General features: G+C 37.8%; 1 pseudogene; it reads left to right on the forward strand.

The window, feature by feature from the left end:
- Positions 1–5,357: 5,357 nt before the first annotated feature.
- LOC113329391 lies at positions 5,358–5,457 on the forward strand (annotated as a pseudogene).
- The last annotated feature ends 345 nt before the right edge of the window (positions 5,458–5,802 follow it).

The raw sequence follows: 5,802 nt of genomic DNA on the forward strand, positions 1-5,802 counted from the left end.
TTGTTTTCATCAATGATATTCGATGATATCTCGATATCCTCGATTTAGACTTATTTATATCGCAAGAATGATGTACCACTGATCCCTTGATGTATTTTCAAAAGTTGTAATGATAGTGGTAAGAACAGGGTTCTTTTCAGACTTGTGAAGATAGATTTTTTTTTAAAACTTAGTAATGTAACAAAATTAAATAGCAAAGTGATGTGAAATAATTTGGAGAAACTGGGGCTAAGGATTCCACTTTTCTACCAATTCCAAAATGATATTTTTATTATTATTATGCAATTTTTCCCTTCTAAGTGATTCTAATTATTGCAAAAATTGATTTTATAAAAGAGCAATTGTAAGTCGAAAGCATGGAATATCAAGAACTCGAAGTTAAGCATATACCATCAATTAAAATAAAAATTGCTTAATAAAAATCATTGGAAAAACGTTTTTATTCCAGGCAAATAATCATAAATTAAATTGCATAAATTATTAAGATAAAAATTACCACTTTTTAATTGGTGAAATAGCTTCCTCCGTTGCCCCAGAGGATGGGTTTAGCTCATCATTATGTAAACTTGCTCAAAAGATGATTTCATTGCTCAAAGGAGGTGTACAAATGATGAAAAGGAGAAAATGATGAAAATCGGGTGTTTGCAACGTTTATAATTGTTGCATACACCGTTACAAAGAACGATATATATCAACAGTCGTTGTCACTGTTGATAAACGACTGTCTTGGGCAGTGTGTTCTTCCCTTCGCACCAGCAGAAAACTTTTTTCTGGAAAATTTTCTCTCGACTCTGCCAAGCTTTCTACTACACCAAACTCTCTTCTATCACTTGTTGTCTCGCTCACTGACTTCCCAACCCCTATTTATATTGCAGCAGTGCCAAAATCTCACGACAATAACTCCAAATCTTCTCAAACTAATGATAATTATCTCGGTAATATTTTTCGTATCTGCTGCTGTAAATTCCTGGATTTTATTTCTTTTCACGCAACTTCATTCCATCTAGCACACTCCAACACGTTGATTACAAGTTTCAGAACCAGTCAACTCCTTCACAACACACGGCAATCTTCCAAGAATAACAGAAAATCTGCTTGGGTTTAATGGAGAATATCTTCTCCGCAAGTACTCCTCTGTTTTCTTCGAAAACCGATTATTCAACCCAGATTTCTCGAATCCAACAAACAAACTTTCTCTGTATAGGCTTAAGAAGTTAATCCAAATCAAAAACAGCGATTGAATCTCTTCAGAAATGGCCCTAAACTCGAACCCTGAACTGCTACTTCGCTGCAACAACTTTCCCGCCAAAACTGGAAATTTAAATGGAGATGAAAGGGTTGCACCCTATCCTGAACTGGGGTGTGAATAACAGGTCTCCACTGAGGTGGCCCTTAACCAATAGTGAGATTCCGAATAACAATTGTCCTTCACAGGTGCCCCGGGTAACTTTTCGAGCTGATTTTTCCAAAAATGTTTATTTCCAAAAAATACCTAAAAACACACAAAACACCATAATAAGTACAAAATCGAGTGCCAAAAATATATAGTATTGAGATCAAATTAGACACATAAATATGTCTATCAAATACCCCCAAACTTATTATTTGCTAGTCCTCGAGCAAATTTATTCTAGAAAGGAAAAAAAATTGAACCCCTAGGTGGCCCTAGTGGCGGAGTGTTGTCTCCGGAGGGTTTACCAGAGGTGAACCCACAAAACCTTTACTCCATACCCTAGCTATTTACACAGAACCTTGGAAGGCACTAAAGAATCTCCTTGGTTGGCATACTTATTGACTATAGGAGGAAGTACCCTGATGCGAAATTCCAATTGATGTACACGAGTTTACACTCAAGCATACTAAAATTCATATAAAGTGACAGAGCTCTACTCAGATAGTTTCTGGACATCATAAACCGGAGTCAACCAATCACATGGAAAGATTAAGAAGATGGATAAAGAAAAAATAGATGGTTTAAAGTGATGGTGTTTCCCATATCTGTCTGAAGGCCTCTGCCAAGGTGAACCTAACCTAAATGACTGAGATACCGGTCTGACTAATATCAACACACTGGCATATACAAGGGAACCAATGGTCAATAATCTGAACTCTAGGTCAACACAACTGGCATATACAAGGGCACCAATGGTCGACTTTATTGAATTTTATTCCGTTTGGTTAATGGCCAGGTCTCAATCTCTTTTTTTTTTCTTTTTTTTGGACATCTCAATCATTCTATTCCACCCTAGCAAAGGTAACAACTTGAATCGTGTGCCCCATCAAATCGCTTAAAAAATAAAAACATAAGGATTAGGATTCGACGAGATATGGCGAAACTACCATGTTTTTTTTTAATTCTAACACCTGAGCTCTGTGCTTTTATGAATAGACTCTTTAGATGTTTCCATCTAATTAGATTGGTTCCTCAACTCCTACAACCAAGATGTTCCATCCACTTAGATTGGTTAGTGCCAACCTTAATAAGCATAAATTTCTAGGCTCTGGAGTTTAAGCTAACAAAAAGTTTCTTCCCCACCCCCAAACTTAAATCTAACATTGTCCTAAATGTTCTAAAGATAAAATTAAAAACATGAACAAGGGGAAACTGTTACCACTGGAGGGAAAAGAAATAAGGAAGGATATTACCAAATCACATGAGTGAGGGAGCCTCCTAGTAAATGCTAAATTTATAGTCATTAGCTAGACATCAAGTACCTCTCAAAGAATTGTCGCCTTCCGAAGTCGTATACCAATAGTCGAAACAATTATGGGTCCATAAGACCAAATAGAGCTAACACGAGTATGAGACAACTGCACTGGATTAGAAAAATGAACAGAAGAAGTATGTCCTCATCTAAGGTTTCTGTCAAGACAACTGGGTTTGTCTGGGGTGCATAATTGAGCTTCATATGTGTGTCTTGATAACTAGAATCATCCACAAAAGGGGTATCTAATACCTGGGTTACCTCCTGGACAGTATCAGGAGGATCGGGTTGCGGAGTTTGAACAGACTCTAGTAATATCTCAGACGTAGAAGGCTCGAGTCCCAAGTTAGGGACTCGAATTATGGATACTTGACGATCACAAGAATCATCACTACCCCCAAACTTAGGGTTTTGGCTACTCTCAGACAAACCTCTAATTATTTTTTGGATTTCCGGATCATCTCAGTCCTTAAAATACTCAAGAGATTCATCTAGTTCGCTACCCCCAAACTTAGAATTTTGGCTGCCTCTACATAGACTAGTCACAATATTCCTAATTTCTAGACCATCGGGTTCTTGGAAAAGGTCAATTGCTTTCTCTAAGTTGTAATCAGGTGGTTCATCTTCAGCTTTCTTCATATCTGCTATGGTCCACTCTAAAGTTTCCTTGTTTTCTTTAAGCACGGTCTCTGGCCTAATCTCTTGATCACTATCCAAATCGGAAGCTATAATCACAGGAAAATACTCGGGTGGGTCTAAAAATGTATAATTAGGCTCCAACTCAGGAGGCTCTTTTAAACAAGGTATTAAGGTAAACTCAGAAGCTAGTAATGGTTCAAACCTATCTTTCCATATATCAGTATCTAACACAGGAATGAAATCTAATAGAGCATTTACTTGTTCAATGTTGCTATCATCATCGAAATCCAAGCTAAAATGAGATAGACAACTCCCTAGCGGATCTTCCGGTATGATGTTTGGTAATGACTCCTGATCTAAGGTTCCTATCATGTTCACCTCTTCAATATATGTGTTATCTAGCTCAGAATGTTTCTTATTCACATTAAAAATATTCAGCTCAATAGTCATATTACCAAAATATAGGTTCATGATACCATTTCGACAATTTATGATCGCATTACACGTAGCTAAAAACGGGCGACCTAAAATCATAGGTATCTGGCTCTCTGGGTTAGGGACAGGTTGGGTATCTAGGACAACGAAATCCACAGGATAAATAAACTTGTCGACCTCAATAAGAACATCCTCTATCACACCACGAGGAATTTTAACAGACCTATCAGCTAACTGGAGTGTTATCTTGGTAGGTTTCAATTCTCCAAGTCCTAGCTTTAAGTACACATGGTATGGTAGTAAATTCACACTGGCTCCTAAACCAAGTAAAGCTCTTTCTACCCGGTATTTTCCTATCGTGAAAGCAATGATAGGTGCACCTGGGTCTTTATACTTAGGAGTTGTGGTGTTTTGAATAATCAAACTTACATGACAAGATAAAAAGGCATTTTTAGGGACGCTAAGGTTTTGCTTTCGCTTACACATATCCTTGAGGATCTTGGCATAACCCGGTAGTTGCCTAATTGCTTCTAGTAATGGAAGGTTTATGGTAACTTTCTTAAAAACCTCCATTATGTCATTAAAGTTAGATTCACTTTTCGTTGGTACTAGCAGCCGTGGGAATGGGGATCTGGGAACAAAACCAGGCTCAACAGGACCCTCATTGGTCTCTTTAGAGACTCTATCAGTCTCCTCAGTTTCTGGTTCAGAAGGGTGAACTACAGTATGTTCACTATCAGGCATGGAAACCTGTTGTCTATTACTCTACCGCTCCTAAGGGTTTTAATAGCATTTATATGATCGGATGGTCTAGGGTTGGGTTGAGTTTGACTAGGAAACTTACCTCTTTCTCTTAAAGACTCATTTATCTGACTAACCTGGGTTTTCAACTCGGAAATAGCCTGAGAGTTAGCCTTACCTATTCTCTTATTATCATCTAAACCTTGAGCAACAGATTGCTGAAACTCCATAGTGTTACGAGTCAATAAAGCAAGAGAATCTTCTAAACTCATAATCTTCTTATCTGAAGGGTTCTGAAACTGTGCTGAAGATGAAGGATTCTTAGTATATCCAAAACCTGGGGGAACCTGAGAGTTACTAGACTGACCTTGATTCTGGCCCTTAGACCAAGAAATGTTGGGGTGGTTTCTCCATCCAGGGTTATAGGTTTCTGAATATGGGTCAAACTTATGTCGATTATCAAATCTAGTGTTGTTATAAAGAGCATTGGCTTGCTCTTCAATCGTATGGCCTTCCCAAAAAGGCTCTATTCTTCCACTACTACCACTAGAATGACCTAATTATAATGCTTCTAACCTTTTGGCTATGGCAGCTATTTTAGCATCTGACTCATAAGATCCTTCTACCCTATTGACATTTCCTCTATTTAGACGAATTGTTTTCTGGGGTTCCCTACTATGTTCCCATTGTTGGGTCTTATCGGCGATTTCATTCAAAAATGTCATCGCTTCATCAACAGTTTTATTCTCAAACCCACCTGTGCATAAGGACTCAACCATGGTTGTTGTTGAATAATCTAAACCCTCGTAGAGGATCTGAACTAACCTAACTTTCTCTAAACCATGATGAGGACACTGAGATATTAAGCCATTGAACCTTTCTAAATACCTATATAAGGATTCTCCCTCTTGTTGAGCAAAAGTACATATTTGTGTCCTAACAGACGATGTTTTGTGCCTTGGGAAAAACTTCTGTATAAAGGCAGAAGTAAGTTGGTCATAGGTTTCAATTGACTCAGAAGCCAAACTGTACAGCCACTATTTGGCTTTATCTTTTAAGGAAAAGGGGAATAACCTAAGTTTCAGAGCATCATCATCTAGGTTTTTAATTCGTAGAGTACTACAAATTTCCTCAAATTCCCTAATATGAAAATAGGGGTTTTCATTTTCTTTTCCTAAAAAGACTGGGAGCATCTGTAAGGTCCCAGGTTTCAGTTCATAAGTTGCCTCAGTCTCAACTAACTTGATACATGATGGACGAGAGGTCCTAGTTGGGTTTAACA

The sequence above is a fragment of the Papaver somniferum genome, unplaced genomic scaffold (assembly GCF_003573695.1).
Source record: "Papaver somniferum cultivar HN1 unplaced genomic scaffold, ASM357369v1 unplaced-scaffold_116, whole genome shotgun sequence".
In the NCBI taxonomy this organism is placed as follows: domain Eukaryota; kingdom Viridiplantae; phylum Streptophyta; class Magnoliopsida; order Ranunculales; family Papaveraceae; genus Papaver; species Papaver somniferum.